This window comes from Chrysochloris asiatica, unplaced genomic scaffold (assembly GCF_000296735.1).
Source record: "Chrysochloris asiatica unplaced genomic scaffold, ChrAsi1.0 scaffold00004, whole genome shotgun sequence".
In the NCBI taxonomy this organism is placed as follows: Eukaryota; Metazoa; Chordata; class Mammalia; order Afrosoricida; family Chrysochloridae; genus Chrysochloris; species Chrysochloris asiatica.
The window spans coordinates 12,128,313-12,149,418 of record NW_006408522.1 but is presented as its reverse complement, the minus strand read 5'-3'; the positions used below and the strand labels follow the sequence as shown (position 1 = coordinate 12,149,418).

At 39.4% G+C, this 21,106-nt stretch overlaps 1 protein-coding gene and 1 pseudogene across 3 annotated transcripts in view; one reads left to right on the top strand and one right to left on the bottom strand.

The window, feature by feature from the left end:
* RNF111 (ring finger protein 111) overlaps nucleotides 1–21,106 on the top strand; it is a 153,317-nt gene that overhangs the window by 22,821 nt on the left and 109,390 nt on the right. The window lies entirely within an intron of this gene.
* LOC102837876 lies at nucleotides 14,952–17,663 on the bottom strand (annotated as a pseudogene).

Below are 21,106 nucleotides of genomic sequence, written 5' to 3'. Positions count from 1 at the left end.
CTTAGTAGTGTTGAGAGATTTATCTTCTAGCTCACTAGTTCTAGCTTCTATCTCTTCAGTTCTACTCCTTTGTCCTTTCAATGTATTGTCCATTTCTGACATTCTATTATTAATCGTTTGTACCTCTTTCTGTAGGTTTTGAATTGTTTCCAGCACTCTATCTATCTTATTTGATTGTTCCTGTAGCATTTCCCTGACTTCTTCCTTATTTTTCTCAACTGCACTGTATAGTGTTTTGATACCTTTTATAATAATTTTTAGGAATTCCTTCTCAGGCATTTCCAAAGTCTGCCAATCTTCCAGTGTGGAGTGTAGGTCTACTTCCAGCTCATTTGCCTCATTCACTTTATCCTGTTTCTGTACATGTGCAGATATGGTCATCTGCTTCTGTTTTGGGCATCTTCAGGTGTTATCTATGTACTTAATACTTAGATGCGCATGTATTTGGTATTTTTTATGCTTTCTGCATGCCTCCAGTTAGATGTGATCAGGAAATGGGCTTCCCTTTTCACTCTTCTTCCTGAGAAGTTTCAAGATACCACTGTTGGTCGTTTTAACGTAAGTTAGGATTTAATTTTCGACTTATTTCCCTTTTTGTCTGCTTGTCCCAGTCCGTAATCCCTGTTCAGTCCTTTTTTCTAGTTGTAAACAGTTCAGGGCTGGCTGTGGCCGTTTGGTTTTAATTGGACACTGTCTCTTTAAATTTCAAGAAGATCTGTGCGTGTGTAGTTGCACCCTCCGAGGGTGGGGCTGGGGTGCCCACTAGCTCAGGCACCCCTATAGTCACCACAATGGAGGTGCATAGACAGCAAGGGACCAATGAATAGATACCAAAAGAAAAGAATGTCCACACCTTTATCTCAGTGGTTCTGCCAGTTGTCTGTGGCCGCTACGATCCTTCCCCCTTGTGGTCTCACCCAAGATGTTGTCTCCTGGAGCAGCTGAGCGTCCTGGACTAGAAAGCAATAGATTTCTTGCTTCTGCCACAAATTCCCCCAGCTATGAGCCTTCCAACCTTCTAAATATTTCTTTATATGTGGTCCAAAGTTCTGGGACCGTCCCCTGAGCCTGCTTGGTCGGGTATTCTGTGTTGTTGTTGGCGGAGCGCCTTTACTGCACTTCTGCCTGATCCGCCATCTTGTCCCCTCCCCTTCCCATACTGTTAAACTCCCTCTTGAAACCTTGTAAGCCAGTCACTTCGTGCCTATATGGCCCCCTCATTTTAGGTAGCCAATGTCCTAAGTTGCCTGTCCCTATCTACCCTGTTTACAGAGGGGATTTGTTGTTGTTTGGTGCCATCGAGTTGGTACCGACCCAAAGTGACATTTTGCACAGCAGAACGAAACACTGCCCGATCCTGGGCCAACCTCACTACTGTTGCCATGCTTGAGTACATTGATGCTGCCACTTGGCCAGTCCATCTCGTTGGGAGTCTTCCTCTTTGACCCTCCACCTTACCAAACATGATATCCTTCTTCATTGACTGGTCTCTCCTGACAATATGTCCGAAGTATGAGAGACGAAGTTTGGCAACCTTGGCCTCCAAGGAGCATTCTGGCTGCACTTCTTTCAAAATGGATCTATTGGTTCTTTTGGCAGCTCATGGCACTTTGAATATTCTCCTCCAACACCATGACTCAAAAGCATCAATTCTTCTACGGTCTTCCTTAATTCATTGTCCAGCTTTCGCTTACATATGAAGGTATTGAAAATAACCCTGGGGTGGGTCAGGTGCACCTTAGTCCTCAAGCTGATATCTTTGCTCTTCAACACTTTACAAAGGTCTTGTGCAGCATATTTGCCTAATGTAATACATCGTTTGATTTCTTGACTGCTGCTTCCGTGAGTGTTGATAGTTGTTCCAAGTAGAATGAAGTCCTTGACATCTTCAAAGTCTTTTCTTCGTTGATAAGAATGCTGTTTATTGGTCCAGTAGTGAGGATTTTTGTTTTCTTTACATTGAGATGTACTCCATACAGAAGGCTGTGCTCTTTGATCTTCATCAGTAAATGTTTTAAATCCTCTTCACTTTCAGCAAACAAGGTTGTATAATTTGCATATCACAGGTGGTTAATGAGTCTTTCTCCAATCCTGATGCCATGTTTTTCTTCATATAACCCAGCTTCTCGCATTATCAAACATTCAGTGTTCTCGTGTTCTGTTCCAACAACTGCCTCTTGGTCCAGGGACAGATTCCTCATGAGCACAATTAAGTGTTTTCGGAATACTCATACTTTGCAATGTTGTCCATAGCTTGTCATGACCCACACAATCGAAAACCTTTGTGTAGTCAATAAAGCACAGGTAAACATCTTTCTTATATTTTCTGCTTTCAGCCAAGATCCATTGGACATCAGCAATGATATCCGTCATTTCACGGCCTCTTCTGAATCAGCCTGAACCTCTGGAATTTCTCTGTCAGTGTATGATTGTAGCTATTTCTCTATTACCTTTAGCAATACTTGATTTACATGGGATATCAAAGAGATTGTCAGATTATTTCTGCATTCCGTTGGGTCACCTCTCTTTGGAATGGGCACAAATATGGATCTCTTCCAGTCAGTCAGCCAGTTAGTTGTCTTCCAGATTTCTTGGCAGAGATGTAGTGAGTGCCTCCTGTGCCACCTCACTTTCTTGAAAGATTTCAATTTTTATTCCATCAATTCTTGGTGCCTTGTTCTTTGCCAATTCCTTCAATGCACCTTGGACTTCCTCCTTAAGTATCATTGGCTCTTGATCATATGCTACCTCTTTAAATGGTTGAACATTAACCATTTCCTTCTGGTACAGTGACTCTGTGTATTCCTTCCATCTTCTCTTGATGCTTTCTACATCATTCAATAATTTGCCCAGAGAATCTCTCAATAACTAAAGTCGAGGCTTGAATTTTTTCTTCAGAGGGGAGAGCTTTGATTAATCCCCCATTTTTGTTAGAAAACTTCTACCTTTACAATTGTGACAGTTGCAACTATTCTTGATAACAGTTACTCACTGTTGAATGATAAGAATCTTTCCTCATCTCTTTTTACCAAACCCATCTAGACAAGATGAAAACTATTCAGTGGGGACACTGTCTTCCCTCAAAAACTCTTAAACTCAGCTCTCTCTTGAAAGATTGTGGGCAGATCTCTTTGTGTCTTTATTGCCCCCTCATTTAGTTAGCCAATGTCTAAGTTGCCTGTCCCAATATATGCTGTGTACAGAGGGGATAGTGTTGATACTTGATGTGAAGACTCCTTCTCTCTCTGTTGGTATTTAGAGCTACTACCTCCATGAATATAGGTCAAGTTCACCAATTTGTAGCAGTTTACCCTGGTTTCCTTTATCAATTTTTTTTTTAAGTCTTCCTCTAGTCTAGTTCTGATTAACAAGCCACCAAGACTAGGTCAAATGGGTACCATCTGCAAGTTTGGGTGTTCTTGTGTGTCTCTCCTCACTTCATATCAGCTGAATGCATCACTCTACAATAGTTTTGTTTGTTTTAGAGTGATATATTGAATTATACGGTATTAACTCTTTTGTGTCTGGCCTCATTTGCTCATTAAATATTATTCTGTAGCATTTTATTTTGAAAATTTCTAACCATACAGAAAAATCGAAAGAATAGTCCTTATCACCCAGCCACCTAGTTAGGTTGTTAATAAAACCTCCATTGGGGCGGCTTGCACTTATAGTGACACTATGCACAACAGAACAAAACACTGCCTGGTCCTGTGCCATTGTCACCGTATGTTTGAGCCCATTGTTGCAGCCACTCTCACTGGGGAAGGGGCGGGGCGGGGGGTGTTTTCCTCTTTTTCACTGACCCTTTATATTTCCAAGCATGGTCTCCTTGCTTGAGACTGTAGGGACTGGTTCCTGCTGATAACATGTCCCAAGTACGAGATGGGAACTCTCGTCATCCTTGCTTCTAAGTTGTCTTCTGACTACACTGCTTCCAAGATGGATTTGTTTATTTTTCTCTAAGTCCATGGTACTTTAAGTATTCATTGCCAACACCATAATATAAATGCATTGATTATTCTGTGGTCTTCCTTATTTTTGTCCAACTTTCACATGCATTTGAGGCAATTGAAAATACCATCCCTTGGATCAGACACACCATAGGCTTCAAAGTGACATTTTTGCTCTTTAACTCTTTTGCATCATTTGCACAATGCAATATATTGTTTTAATTTTTTGACTTCTGCTTTCATGAGCATTGATTATGGATCCAAGTAAAATACAATCCATGACAACTTCAATCTTTTCGCCATTTATCATGATATTGTCTATTGATCCATTTGTGAGAATTTTTGTTTTAGCATTGATTTATAATCCTTGCCAAAGGCTGTATTCTTTGATCTATATTGGTAAGTACTTTCAAGTGTCTTCTGCAAGCAAGATTTTCTCATCTACATATTGCAAGTTATTAATGAGCCTTCATCCAGTCCTTATTTCTCTTCGTATATTCCAGCTTCTTGGATTATTTACTCAGCATACAAATTGAATAAGTTTGGTGAAAGGAGACAACCTTTTCTGATTTTGAAACCACACAGGACCCTGTTGTTCTGTTTGAATGACTGCTTCTTAGTCAGTATACAGTTTCCACATGAGCACAATTAAGTGTCTGGAATTCCCATTCTTTGCAATGTTCTCTGTATGTCATGATCCACACAGTTGAATGCCTTTACAAAGTCAGTAAAATATCTTTCTGGTGTTCTCTGCTTTCAGCCAAGATGATCTGACATCAGCAATGGTATCTTTGTTCCATGTCCTCTTCTGAGTTTCTGAAAGCTTCCTGTCTATGTATTGCTACAATCATTTTTGAATTGTCTTCAGCAAATTTTAACTTGTGTGTGGTATTAATTATAGCTTCTATACATTTTTTTTACTACTTTTGACTTTAATATATCCGTCCATCTAACCAGTCTTCTGATAGTCCATTGTTGTTGTTGTTAAGTGCCATCGAGTCCATTCCAACCCCTAACGACCCTGTATAGGATTTCTGAGGTGAGCTTGAACCACCGACCTTGCAGTTCAAATAACTTTGCAGTCTAGCACATTAACCCATAGCACCACACCAGGACTCCATTAGTGAGGCTTATGTTTTAGAATGCATTTTAAAGTAAGTTGCAGATATCGTACTTTACATTCTAAAATAACTTCAGCTTGCATATCACTAGTTAGAGTTTAATATTTATTTACCATTATTTCTTTGTAAAGTAAAATTACCAAATGAGTTGCAGAAATCTTAAATGTATCATTTGTTGAATTTTTCCAAATGCATACACTTAACATAACTGAAGTATAGGTTATGTAGATATAGAACATTACCCTCATTTCAGAAAATTTCCTCATACTCCCTCCTAGTTAGTCTTTGCTCCTGTCCATGGTAAATGCAGCCTCTGTTTTTTTGTCGCCTTCCCCCTCCCCCCAGCTTGGATTTATTAGGTTTGTCTGTTCTAGAACTTTTAATATGTGAAATCATAAATATATTTTCTTTGTGTCTGATTTTTTTTCACTCTACATGGTTGTTTTGAGTATTATTTATGTGAAGCACAACCATCAGCCGCTAGTAGGGAGAAAGATGAAGCTTTCTGATCTCACAAAGATTTAAAGCTTCAAAAATATTACACAGGGTCCCTGAGTTGGAGCAGACTCAATAGCTGTTATTACATGTATCAGTAATTCTTCATTGTTATTGTGGCTGTTTGATATATATAAGTATACATATTCTTGTTACGGGCTGTTTGAGCCTGTTTCAATTTACAGTGACCCTGTATAAAGTTTCTGAGGCTGCCAGTCTTTTTGGGAGAAGAAGACTTCATCTTTCTCCCATGGAGCAACTGGTGGTTTGAAGTACAGTGCTTATCCTACAGTGCCACACCAGGACTCCATACATACATGTGATGATGGTGGTTGATGTGTGCTGTCCAGTTAGTTCCAGCTCATTGTTGTTGCTGTGTGCCGTGGAGTCGGTTCTGACTCACAGTGACCCTGTACAGGATTTCCGAGGCTGTAAATCTTTACGGATGTGAAAGATGGACAGTAAATAAGGAAGATCGTAGAAGAATTGATGCCTTTGAGTTGTGGTGTTGGAGGATAATACTGAAAGTGCCATGGGCTGCCAAAAGAACCAATAGATCTGTTTTGGAAGAAGTGTAGCCAGTGTGCTCCTTGGAGGCCAGGATGGCTGAGCTTTTGTCTCTCATACTTTGGACATATTGTCTGGAGGAAACAGTCGCTGGAGAAGGATGTCATGCTGGGTAAGGTGGAGGGTCAGAGAAAAAGAGGAAGACCCCTAACGAGATGGATTGGCCAGGTGGCATCATTGATGGACTCAAGTGTGGCAGCGGTAGTGAGGTTGGCCCAGGATCGGACATTGGGGTCGCTATGAGTCGGTTCCGACTCGATGACACCTGACAACAACAAATCTTTACGGGAGCAGTAAGCCTCATCTTTCTCCCGCCAGAACAGCTGGCAGTTTTGAACTGCTGTTCTTGAGGTTCGCAGCCCGATTCATAACCACTACGCTAGTTCCAGCTCATAGCCCCCTTTATACTGTTCTGAGAATATACATCTTTAAGAGAGCAGAAAGCCTCATCTTTCTCCCAGAGAGATTCAAACTGCTAACCTTGTGGTTAGCAGCCTATATATGTATGTATGTATGTATGTATGTAGGTATGTGTATATATATATATTTATTTATTTTTTAAGAGATTTGGGTAACAGTTTGGGACTATTATGAATAAAGCTTTGAGCATTCATATACAGTCTTTTTTTTAAAAGTTTATATTGTGAATTGAGTGAAAGTTTACAGGGTAGATCATCAATTTCACATTCAACAAATCATATACCTTGTTTCATTACAATGACTATAATCCCCTCCCTGTAGTATCAGTTAACAGTATTTCTCTTTATTCATTTTAGCTCTTTTTTTTTTTAAACACTCAGGCATGTATAATAATTTATACCACCAAGGGTACATTCTGCAAGTCTACCTCCTGGCTGCCATCTCTCAGTCCCTCACTTCCCATGAATCTAGAGTCCTCAGCTGCTCCCTCTCTCCATGCCCCGACCTCTGTCTCCATCTCTGATGTCATTGCTTCTTTGGATAAGGTCTCACATTTTGCTTGTACTCTTCTTCATTCATGGTCCTAGGGTCCTTTTTTTTTGGACTGTAAGATTAACTACTCACCTGTTTATGTTACAAAACTTCAACCTTTACAGTTGTGACAGTCGCAGTTAGTCATGATAACAATTACTCACTATTGAATCATAAGAATCCTATCCCCATCTCTTTTCCCTAGGCCCATCTAGACAAGTTGAAAACTATTTTGTGGGGACTCGGCCTTCCCCTGCACACACGTAAACTAAACTCCCTCTTCAAAACTTGTAAGCCAGTCACTCCATGCCTTTATCGCCCCCTCATTTTAAGTAGTGATTATAAATGTAATTTTAATTTAGCTTTATGATTGGTTGTTTATAAATTTTTAGACAAGTTTTGGGATTGTTCTTTATAACTTGTATTATACAACTTCTAATTTCCCCTCTCCTGATGAAGGGGAACTGAGAAGTTGAGAACATGCTACCTGATGAGGTAGATAGTTGTTGTTATGTGCCGTGGAGTCGGTTCCGACTCATAGTCGACCCTGCATTGGGTTTCTGAGGCTGTTAATCTTTATGGGAGCAGAACGCCTCATCTTTCTCCCGCGGGGCAGCTGGTAGTTTCAAACTGCTGACTTTGCGGTTCACAGCCCGATTCGTAACCACTATGCTACCAGAGCTCCATGATGAGATAGATAGGGAGCTTAAAGTTAATGCTGAAGGCTAAGGGAGAATGTAAAAGCTATAGGTCTGGCAGAATAGCTTCACTTCTAGTAAACTGGAATGACTGCTTGGGGAAATTTTGTAATTCTGTGAAGTTTTGTGTAGTCTTTCATTTGCTGAAGAGTATCCCAAGAAATTATTTAGTTTTCTGTTTTTCTTCCTAACGTTAACCATTCTAGACAGTTGTTTGAAATTGAATGACATCTTTGAAGACCATGTTTTCTTTTAGAAGACCATATGCTGTCTTTTCAGGAACTGGTTTTATATAATTTTTAGGTGTACTGAATCATTAAAGATCTGGTTAGCATAAGGAATTGCTGCCATGGAAAATGTAATAGTCAACTTTCCTTTCTTCCCTTTTCACTCTTTCTAAAACCTTCCTTAGTACAGCATCCACTTCTGATTGATAACACTACAATTTGTTTCAGTACGTACCTCTACCATGACACTTAAACTGGAGTCCTGGTGTGGCATTGTTGGATAAGCACTGGACTGCAGTTCAAAACCACCAGCTGCTCCTTGGAAATCTACACAGAGTTGCTATGAGTCTGAACCGACTTGACGGCACTTGACAGCAACAACAACGTACTGTTGTTTACTGATTTACTGCTGTGTCTCAGATTATAAATTTAGTGTCTTAATAATCTTCTGTTACAGCATCTAGCACATTTAAGGTACTTAGGAAATTCTTATTGCATATATTCCAGTTGGAAACTGGTTTCTTATGGTCTAACACCAAACTAAGGTTGAGACTAAATTTTTCCTAGCTTATCTAAGAAAAAGTGACTTGATTTTTGTATTCTGTTATATTTTCAACTTAGATAAATGTATAGCATTTCCAAGAATCAGCTGATGGGCTTGAACCCTTCTTTTACAGCACAACACCAGCCCTGCCCTTTATGCTTTAGGTCACAAAAAATAGATACAACATACCAGTACACACTTGAGCATAAATGCATGATTTGTGTACATATTGCCTGTCATTGCATGATTGTTGAACATTCCCACTTCTAGGGATTGGGGGAATTTGTAAATAATATCCTAATAATGCTCTCTGCCTTTAAAAAAATTTTAAATTAACAGAAAGTTGTAAAGATTATACAGAAAGTACCTGTGTTCTCTTTACCCAGTTTGCACTGTTGGTACCTTCTTATTCATCGTACATCTGTCACAACTGGAAATCCAGCATTGGTACATTTGTTATTGTTAGGTGCCTTAGAGTTGATTCCATCTCATAGTAACCCCCTATGTACAACGGAATGAAGCAGTGCCTGTTTCTGTACCATCCTCAAAATGAATACTATGTTTGAATCCCTGTTGCAGCCAATGTGTGAATCCATCTCGTTGAGGGTCTTCCTCTTTTTTGTTGACTCTCTGCTTTACAAATCTGGATGTCGTCTATTCAGAGTACATGAGAAAAAGTCTCGCCATCTTTGCTTTTACGGAGCATTCTGGGAATACTTTTTCCAAGTATTGATGTGTTTATTCTTTTGGCAGCCCATGGTATACTCAGTATTCTTCACCAGCGTCATAATTCAAAGGCATCAATTCTTCTTTGCCTTCTTATTCATTGTCCAGCTTTCATTTGCATTGTTGTGTTAAGTGCCATAGAGTCAGGTCTGACTCATAGTAACTCTGTATAGGGTTTTCAAGGAGCAGCTGGTGAGTTTGAACTGACAGCCTTGTGGTTTATGGGCTAGTGCTGATAATACAGCACCACACCAGAATATGAAGTGATTAAAAATACCATGGCTTGAGTTAGGCGCACCTTAGTCTGCAAAGTGACATCTTTGCTTTTTTTTAACACTTTAAATCTTTATTACAGCACATTTGCCCAGTACCGTATGTCATTTTATAGACTTCTATCATCACCATCATCAGTAACTAATACTAACATTAGTTTTATCTTTTCATAACTGCTGTTATTCTTCCCATCCTCATCTCTCTTTCTGATAGTGCTTTTATTATAAAAGTCATTACAATAGATTTATGCACTGTTAGGGCAGGTAAAAGATGGGGGGCGTGCAATCACTTTGGTTGGAACTTGAGCTCAGCTAATAGAAATAAAAACTTAAAATGTATTCCTACTTTGAAACAGTACTAAACATTTTAGCAAATGAATGTGTCTGGTTTCAAAAAAGAATTTGTTGCTGAATTCTCTTTAGAACAACCTGCTTTGAAAAGGAATTGGAGCTCTAAGAGTAGGGTCTGTTCTTATCACATTTGAAGGAAGAGTCAGCGACAGTCACAGAGTTTTCCAAATTTTCTGATTTTTTATTTTAAAATACGTTGTAGTTCAGCATTTGTCCTCCTATTTATATTTAACCTTAGATTTTAGAGTTTTGTTTGATCCTATTAAGGGTTATGAATCGGGCTGTGGGCCTTAAGGTCAGCAATTCGAAACTACCAGCTGTTCTTCTGGAGAAAGAGGAGGCTTTCTGCTCCTGTAAAGATTTATAGCCTCGGAAACCCTGTACAGGATTGCTATGAGTCGGAACCGACTCCACAGCACATAACCACCACCATTAGGAATCAAAGTTCTTAAATGCCAAGCCTGAAGCTTTTTAAAGTAATTTAATCCCTAGTTTTGTTATTATTCTTCATGTACAGCCTCGGAAACCCTGTACAGGGTCGCTATGGGTCGGAACCGACTCGACGGCACACAACAACAACAACAGTTAACTCAATGAAAAGAAAATAACATGATAAATAAAACATAGATAAGATTGAAATCAGTTGTGTTTTCCTTGTCAGTTTAATGGAAGCACTTTGCATATTCAGGGATATTGTTTCATGGTTTTTTAAGAATGAGGGGGCATCAAAAAGTGAGTGGAAAATGGAATTGAGAGAAACAGAATTTTTCCATGAACTTTTTTGAAGCTCCTCCTTTTGCATATATATAATGTGTTATTATTTTTCCATACAGTTTCTTGTATTGTTGAAAACCAGATTTTCAATAAAATCTGTGAGATATTATGTCACAGTTGACATGCTAACCATGTTAACCTGGACAGATTTAAAAGTTATTCACCATATCATAAATATGTCTAAAACCTGCGATATGTGTGTTTATCTTACCCACTAATAGTCTGTTCTCTTCTGGATGGTTCAGAATTATTTTGAATATCATCTTTTATTTTGTGCTCTTTTCCAGTGTTTTCCTCAAAATCTGTTATGTAAATAATTTGTATTGAATTGCAAGTGGCCTTTTGGCACCTTATTATTTTGACTCTTTCAGAATCACTTGTCTTTAGGCTGTATTTCTGAGGTTGGATTTGCTAGAAGTCTGACTTCGAAATAAAGTATTACTGCCTTAGTAATAGAAAGGGAGAATTATTTGGACACCATGATAAGGCTTGAAACTTTATCATGTAATTTAAAGGTAATTATAAGTAACTGCTCTGGTAGCGTAGTGGTTACGAATCGGGCTGCGGACCTTAAGGTCAGCGGTTCGAAACTACCAGCTGCTCCGCGGGAGAAAGATGAGGCTTTCTACTCCCGTAAAGATTTACACCCTCGGAAACCCTATACAGGGTCGCTATGGGTCGGAACCGACTCGAAGGCACATAACAACAACAACAATAAGTAACTGAAGTATAAAAACTATCATATCTTAACATGAATAGTTGGTTGTATGGGAGTATGAAGTTTAAGGCCAGTGTGATGCCAGCAAAAAACAGCACTTACCTTGAAATGTATATTGTTCTAAAATTTGTAGTACGAGCTCACTTATTGAACAGAACTCTGAAAAAAAAAATGTCCTAGTGTTCAATATAATATTTTGGTGTTTTGACTCAAATTTGGTAATATATGGGAAAGTAGCTAATGATTCGGCAAGCCATTTCTTCCTCTCTTCCTCCATTCTTCTGTATCTCTATGATGGAAGAATATGTGTAAAAGAATATGAAGTTATCGTTAATTCACTTGATAGCTGATTATAGTAGTTTTTGGTTGAGCTGCTTTATTTAAGTAGCATGAAGTTGCCAATTTAAGCCCTTTTTAAAGAGTTGTTTTTGTTAGTGTGGTAGGATTGGTTCCAACTCGTAGTGTGCCTATATAGGGTTTCTGAGAAGTGGCTGGTGGGTTTGAACTGCAGACCTTCTGGTTCAGTGCTTATCCTACAGCACCACACCAGGATTCCTTTAAAGAATAGGTGGATGCTTTTATTTAGCATGCCTTTCTTTAGTACAGGATGGCATATTAGATGGCCCTGATGTGAATTGAAAAGTTAAATAATGGGGTAATAGCAAGAAGATGTTAGACAGTTTCATATTCAACAAATCATACACCTTGTTTCATTACAATGATTATAATCCTCTCCACATACTATCAGTTAACAGTATTTCTCTCTGTTCATTTTAGCTCTTTTAAAAAAGCAAAACAAAACAAAAAAACCCACTTAGGCATGTATAATAATTTACACCTCCAAAGGGAACATTCTGCAAGTCTGCCTCCTGCTACTAGCTCTTACTCCCTCTCTTCCCATGAATCTAGAGAACTCAGCTGAAGCTACCCCTCTCCCTGTCCCCATCTCTGCCTCTGTCTCTGGTGTCGCTGCTTCTCTGGATAAGGTCCAGCATTCTGCTTGTTGGCACGTTATCTCTGCGGTTCTGTCAGGCTTCTGTTGTGCTCTGATCGTTTCCCTACTTGGTCTTGCCCAAGATGGCAGCTTGGCCAAGATGGAGCACCTCACTGCACTTCTACTCTCTCCGCCATCTTGTTTGTTTTCTCTAGAGTTTGGTTTTTGATAGCCTCTCTTTGAGAGGAAGGAGCTTTGGTAGTGTAGTGGTTATGATTTAGGCTGCTAATCTCAAGGTCAGCAGTTTGAAACTACCAGCCTCTCCGTGGGAGAAAAATGAGGCTCTCTGCTCCTGTAAAGATACACAACCTCAGAAACCCTATACAGGGTCGCTATGAGTTGGAAACGACACCATGGCACACTACCACCACCACTACTTTCTCTGAGGATATAGAATCATTTATTTGCTTGGAATGAGAAGATGTGAAAAGAGTAGAGAGCTTGTAGACAGAAGCAAATTTTAAAGGGCTCTTTACTACGAGAAATGAGCAAGTAAGTATAAGCAAGAATTGCCATGTAGTTGTTCAGTTGAGATTTACAAACATATTTATTAAAAATATGTGGCACTACATAATAGCAACCTAAGCACAAAATTAGGTGTTTGGATTGTGCAAAAGTGGTCTAACTCTTTCAGTCTTGGCCTCTCCCCTGCTCAGGCAAGTGTTACAAAGTCTTTTAAAGCTTTGGATAAATGCCCAGAGGCATTTTGCAAGCCAGCGTCCTGCCTGAAAGCACTCAGCATCACTGGTCTGTGGCCTAACTGGTCTCTGGGTGGGGAACACACTCTGTTCATTCTCTGTGCTACTGCCTTTCCTTTCACGGATGGTCCTGGGATCATCTGTTCCCTACTTCAGAGATTGTGCCTTTTAAATCTAGTGGGATGACAAAACTAACCAATCTTGTATTCAGAGTCTCATACACCCTATTTGCAATTATTTGATGGGAGTTACAAAGACTGATGATAGAAGAGCCATATCAAATAAGTTCACCGTACCACAGACTGGTAGAAAAGTAAATATTATTTGGAAGAATGTTTACAGAAGAATGATGAGAAATTTAGAGCAGAGCTTCTCAACTTGTGTAACTCAACTTGGGCTGCTGGTGTTACTAAGTGCCTTTGAGTTGGTTTTTGAGGTTGCTAAATCTTCGTGGGAGCAGAAAGCCTCATCTTTCTCCTGCGGAGAGGCTGGTGGGTTCTAACCATGGGCCTTGTGGTTTTAGGCCATGGAGTTATCTCTTCAGCCCTCTCTGATTTCCCTTCTGTCTGCCCCTACAGCAGCCCATCAGTTAGCTCTTCCTAAAGTCTATTAAACAGAAACATTTCCTTTTTTGTGCCTTTATAACTTATTCCAGTTTCTTTTCCCTCACTAAAACAAGAACAAACAAAATCCTTACTCCAAATATTACACTATTCAGATGATGCCTTTTCTTGACATGTCACAGCATTGTTTGAGTGAATGCCCTCCGTCTGCTATCATCCTGTGCATCATGGTTTTACTCAAATCTCATCTCTTCTATGAAGCCTTTATAAGAAAAAATGGAGGGTTCCTCTATTCTGACCACTTTGTTGTGGGTTGGTTTTGACATAAGTTGAATATCATTCTTTTTTATTATTGCCTTTTATTGCCATACCAGAATCTTTATCAATCCGGCCTTTGTCTTTTGGAATTGGAAACATTACATATAAATTTACATAAATATATTTTACACATACGTGAAAAAGTACACAAATCATAAAAATGTACTCTGAAGATGAAGAGTTGGATGACACCAACATTTTGTCAGTTGTTGTAATAATTCCATTTGTGGAAGGTCTGGACCACCTGGATCCCTGGAAAGTGAGGATGGCATTTCTAGTCAGAAAATAAATCAGAGTTAATCTATGTGTCATTTTGTTTTATTGTTCATGTATTTTGCAGTGATATTTCACTGCTTCCCTGGTCTGTCTGTTTACTTTAGCAAAGCAATTAGTGCTTGGGTCCTTATTTTTAAGCAGCTGAAGACCCTGGTTTATTTTTGAAAATTCTCCAACTAATTCTTTCACAGTAAACATTTTTGATAGCTTCTCTCTTTTCCTCTTCTACTTTGTCCAGCTTATCCTTGAATTTTTGGCATCATTAAATAGGTGCTTCCTGCTTCTCCGTTTGTACACACTTTACGGTAGCCAAATCTGTGTTTGAAGTTATAAAACCAACTCTTGCTGATATTAAAATACTTATGGTGGTATTTCTCTTGAGGTTCATTCAGGTTTTTAGTTGTCCATAAAGTTTTAGTAATCTTCTGGATTTGGTCTCATATCCAAATCATCAGTAGGTTCTTCAACTAGTGAATGGGTCCTTGCCTCAAATTGTTAAAACTGTCTATTTTGTTATGCCAGTTGTCTGTTCAACTGTCTTGAAAATTCTGTTCTATCCTACTGTTGCTGTCAAGTCGGTTCCAACTCATAGTGACCCTGTATAGGATTCCCAAGGAGCGACTGGTGAGTTTGAACTGCCAACCTTGTGGTTCAAACTGACTTTGAGGGCTTGTGCTTTATCCCACAGTGCCACACCAGGACTCCTTAATAATTGTCAGAGTGGTCAAGTGAGACAATTCTTGCTATTTCACTAATTTTCTTTGCATTATCATAGGCCTTAATGATCTTCATCTTTGTATCCATGTCTAGAACTTTCATCGCCCTATTTTTTTGTGTTAAAACTCTCAGTGGCATGACCTATGTTGAAGGTATAAATAACTTGAATAACTTGATTTTAAATTGACAACTGATGCTTAGTATATGAAATGTGAATAAGATCACGCTTTAGGCCTAGTCTCTGCCACTTGTCTGTCGTCTTGTTGAACTGTAGTGATTTGCATGTTACTGTGGTTCTGGAGAATATGTCATTGGTATCTCAAATATTTCAGAGTCACCCATGGTGGGTAGGTTTCAGTGGAGCTCCCAGACTAAGACTGGGAAGAAGGAGAGAGGGACCATTGCCAACGTCAGCTGGATCTTGACTGAAATCAGAGAATACCAGAAATATGTTTACTTGTGGTTTTGTAGTTATCAAAGGCATTCAACCGTAAGGATCATAATAGATAAGATTGTGAAGAATGGAAATTCCAGAACACTTAATTGTGCTCATGTGGAACTTGTACATAGACCAACAAGCAGCCTTCAGTATGGATTACAACTCAATGTAAAGAAAACAAAAATCCTCACAAGTAGACCAGTAAATAACATAATAAACAAAAGATTGAAGTTGTCAAAAGATTTCATTTTACAAATCAATGATTATGGACCAAGCACTCAAGAAATCAAAGAACATACAGTGTTAGGCAAATCTAGTGCAAAAGACCAATTTATTTATTTATTGTATTGGATGTATGTTAGCACTGTTTATTAGAAAGACATGAATTCTCTTGTGTAGTAACTTTAACAGTCTTGTCTGGCTGGCACTGGATTTCCTAAAAGTAAATTGATTAACTATTTCTAGAATGATCTTGTTAAAATTTTTTTTTTTAATGTTTTATTGTGAATTATGTGATAGTTTACACAGGAGAACATTACCTTTACATTCATCCTATCATATATCGTTTCATTGCCATGGTTACAGTCCCCTCCATGCATCATCAACCAACTAAAGGGTATACCCTGCAAGCCTGCCTCCTGGTCTTCAGCAGACAGCCCCTCTCCCTCTCTGGGACTAAAGTCCCCAGCCATTCCAACTCTCCACGTCGTCATCTCTGCCTCCATCTCTGGCATCACTGTTTCTCTGAGTAGGGCCCTGCACTCCACTCTTCTTCCTTGATGGTCCCAGGGACCTCTGCTCCTGGACTGCAAAGTCAACCACTCCCCTCCTTTTGTTACCAAACGTCTATTTTTACATTTCCAACCCTCACAGTCAGTCCTGATAGCAATTATTCACTACTGTACCACAAGAGTCCTATCCCCGTCTCCTTTCATCAGCCCCACACAGACAGATTGGATACTACTCAGTGGAAATTCTACCTTCCTCCATGCTCTTTGGATCTAGGCTCCCTCTTTTTTTTTTTCCTCTTTGAATTTAATGTGTTTACACCAAAAAAATAAAGGTAGTCATTTTACATTTAAGGAATAGAAATCTTTTTTAAAAAATACAAAGGATGAAAGGATATTAACCAAGGTTACACTTTTTTGCTCTAATTTTTAACAATTCATCTCATATCTTACTGCAATGTGCAGATGCATTTACAGTACCCATTACAATCATAAAAATAAATTAAGGAAGTACACTGTTAACAGTGGCCCTATAGGAAATTGATTCACTTCTGTTAAAAACATTATATAGTATATAAGGATTACATAATAATACTATCTAGCCAATTGAGAACCTTTGGTCATAAGAATCATCATCATAAGTTTTCTGGACATAAGTTTTAGTAAGAATTAAATATTTAAAAGGTGAAATGTTCCTTTATTTTAACTTTAGCAGGATCTGTTTTCCATTGTTAGGAAAAGCTTTCATAGTTTTAAAGCAAAAGCTGCTACATAGAGTGGAATCTAGATAACTTAAACTGGACTCCTGAGTTCGAATTTACAGGGAGTCTTTTGTAAGTAGTACTCAATAAAATATTGTCCCTCCCCTCCCTCTGGCCCTATGTCTTGTATTGTTTCTTACAAAACTTTGGTCAAGTGTAGAAATACATCCAGGCTGATGTATATGCCATACAATAGCAACAGCAATAAAGCCAACTAATGCCTTTGGATTTTAAAAATAGAAAGCGATTAAAATGTACTCAGTTGTGTTAAGAAAAGCTTCCATGGGGTCATATTGAAACAGTCACAAAGATTAAGAAAATACTGATATCAAAGTACAAATGACTACAATGTTAAAATAGATAAAAATTACTATATAAGAGCCTTTTTTAAAATTAAGAATAAAGAACACAACACAAGTTAGGATTATTTTCCTGTCCTACTCATGAATTTGAGTGTTCCTATTCATCAGGCTGCTTATGTTGACATCGCGTGAAGTCCCATTCCAACTTCAGAGAGTGGTGCTTCAGGAACCTCTGGATCTTGGTCACATGGTGATCACGGTACGATTTCAAACTAGTGCAATATGGCTATGATGTGCTGCGGCTTGAAGACGTAGCCTGTGTACAGCACCATCCCCACTACAGAAACCAGCATCGAATTGAACAGAGTCCGCTCCCAGGGCTCCAGCATGTAGAGCGCAGTGACAAGCAGGTACTGGTAGTAGAACCAGGATATTTGTTTCCAGGCCCGTGCCAGCGCCATTCCGGCCATGCGCTTCCTGCAATGAGGTCGATCGTCAGTCTCTGGATCTAGGCTCCCTCTTGAAAGCTTGTAAGCCAGTCAGTCACTTCTTGCTTTTGTAGCCCCTCCCCACCCCCATTTTGGGTAGTCAGTGTCTAAGTTGCCCATCCCTGTCTACCCTGTGTACTGAGGGGGTTGGAAATGACCTAACTGTAACGATTTGTTCCCTCTTTTGAGCTACTGCATCCATAGGTGTAGGTCAAGTTCATCAAATTGTATCACATCACTCTTTTTCCCCTCTTCTTTCTTCTTAGAGTTGTGCTCTGATCATCTAGTCATTGAAGACAAGTCAAGTGGGTATTGTCTGCAAGTGTGGGTGTTCTTGTGCATATCCCCTTGCTTCTTATCAGCTGAATGCTTCACTCTCCACTCAAGCCCTCTGTGACTGTGTCACTGACTCAAGGCCCAGGAGTCCCCAGGTCTTGCCATACTGCTGGCCAACCAGGTCTCCACCCGGGTTCACAGGAGTCTATTGGACGTGGTCGGACTGGCTCACAGCTTCATTGCTGTTTTTCCCTCACTTCCCCTTATCAGTGACCAACGTGGTCACCAGTCAGACTGCATGTCTGCTCATATATTCCCCTTGAGTCTCAGTCTTTGAAGGGGGTTTGTCCTGAGGGCACCCGACCACTTGCTTTGATGTCTCCTGGGTGAGCAACTTTCTTGTTCTTGTAGTAGTCAGTCGGACTGCTGTTGTTGTTTTGTATTTTCCTGTTGGTCTTTCTTTCAAGAAGTATCTTCTGTTCTAGCTGCTCCAGGCTGGTCTGCTTGTCCTTTCAAATGGAGATTTCCCACTTCAGAAGATCTGGAATGGGGTTCAGGATTCCACTTATGGTCTTAGGCAATGCAGAGGCTCCCCAGGAAGCCTCCTTCACTGGGCAAGTTGTAGTCCCATTTTAGGTATTCCAATCCTTTATAGGCAGAAGACGGACTTACAAGTTTTCTATGGTGGTATTTCTGGCTATTCCTTTCTCTCTCCCTCAAGTGTCTATTTTACAATGGTATGCAAGGGAAACCAAGATTCAAAAGACAGCCTAGCATCTTAACAGTATTTCCCCTTTTACCCATTGAAACTATGCCTGTATCCCAGAGCCCTGTTGTTCCAATTTGTGCCTACATCATTATTTACCTCTGTGCCACTTAGCTCATGCAAACCTGCCTCATTGTTTTCCCATCCGCCTTGTTCTTCCATTCCCCTCCCCCCTCTTGTGTATTGACCCCTTCCCCAGCACCCAAACTGTCCTGTGTCTATTCCCTACCTTGTGGTCCACAGTCTGGTAACCAGCAAAGAACCCTCCCCCCTTAAGTATGGGGTCTTTTTCTTAGTCTTTAACAGTAGTGGTCCTGCATAGTATTTCTCCTTTTGTGACTAATTTCACTCAACATAATGCCCTCAAGGTTCATCCATATTATGTGGTAGCTTACAGTGTCCTTGTTGTTCTTCAAGATAGCATAATATTCCATTGTGTGTAGGTACCACAGTTTGTGTATCCATTCTTCAGTTGATGGGCACTTAGGCTATCTCTATCTTTTTGTTATTATAAATAGTGCTGCTTTGAACATTGGTGTGCTTATATCTATTCATTATGGCTCGTATTTCTTCTGGGTAAATACCAAGTAGAGGAATTGCTGGATCATAAGGTATTTCTATTTCCAACCTTTTGAGGAAGCGCCATATTGCTTTCCATAGTGGTTGGACCATTTTGCAATTCCACCAACAATGCAGGAGTGTCTCAGCTCTCTGCATACTCACCAGCATTTATTGTCCTGTACTTTTTTGCTCTTTGCTGTTATTGCTGGTGTGAGATGATAGCTCATTGTTGTTTTGATTTGCATCTCTGTAATGGCTAGTGATCATGAACATTTCTTCATATGTTTGTTGACTCTCCAGAGCTCCTCTTTGGTAGAGTGTCTGTTCATGTCCTGAGCCCATTTTTTACTTGGATTATTTGTCTTTTTCTTGTAGAGGTGTTGTAGTTTCCTATATATTTTAGATTAGTCCATTGTCTGATGTGTCGCTGCAAAAGATTTTTTTCTATTCTGTGAATTCCCTTTCTACTCTTTTGGTGAAGTCTTTTGATGCACATACTTTTTAATTTTTAGTACGTCCCAATCATCTATATTATCTTCTTTTGTTTGTATGGTTTTCAAAATGTTTGGTAGTCTGTATATGCCCTGCATTAGAGCCCTTACATTTGTCCCTATTTTTTCGTTGATGGCCATCATAATTCTAGGATTCACATTTAGGTTTTAATCCATGCTCAGTTGGTTTTTGTATAAGGCATGAGGTAAAGGTCCTGTTTCAATCTTTAGCATATCACTTTCCAGTCTCTTCATTTATTTTTCTGAAACTTTTTATTGTGAATTGAGTGAAGGTATACAGAGAAAATAATCACTTTTATATTCAACAAGTAATACAGTTTGTTTCATCTCAGCAATCATAATCCCTCCTTGTAATTGCAGTTATCCTACTTTTCCCTGTGATTCTTATTTCCATCCCACCTTGCTTCCCAACCCTTTTGTCCTTAGATAAATGTTGCCCTTTTGATCTTGACAATTCCATGGTGAGTATACCTTACCAGTATTGTCCCCCTGTTTACCTATCTACTACTTGGCTGAAAATTGGGCCTTGGGGGTGAGTTGCATTCCAGACCTGAAGGGTGACTGAGGGCAATAGTTTCTGGTTCCTTCCTTGGCTTTCCAACTCTAAGCCTGGTGTTTTTCAGAATTCTGAGTTTTGTTCCACATTTTCTCTCACTCTATCTGTGATCTTCTAATGTGATCGCTTTCATGGCAATTGATAGTGGTAGCTGGGCACTATCTAGTGCTTCTGGTCTCAAAGACATGGGGACTAATGTTCATATGTCCCATTAGTCCATTGGAACACGTGATTCCAACCAAGCATTTTCAATTTTCATCACTCTGGTTTCTTCAGTACTTGGAGAGACCAGTAGTTGCATCTTAGATGTCTACCAGTTACAAATAATTCTGGCTTCCAGAAGAACAAACAAACCAAGTCTTGGCAGACATAAACCTAAATGCCAACAACATTCTTCAAAGAGATGGAAAAAACAATTACAAACTTTATATGGAAAGAAAAGAAACCCAGGATAAGCATAGCACTGCTTAAGAAGAAGAATAAGGTTGGAGGCCTGTCACTTCCTACACTTCCTAACTTCAAAATTTACTACATGGCTGCAGTGGTCAAAACAGCTTGGTACTGGTACAATGAAAGATACATAGATCAATGGAACAGAGTTGAAAATCCAAAAATTAACGCATCTACATACAGCCAACTGATTTTTGACAAAACACCTAAATATCTCGCATGGGGAGGTGATAGTCTTTTCAACAGATGGTGCTGGCAGAACTGGAAAACGATATGCAAAAGATTGAAACAAGACCTTCACCTC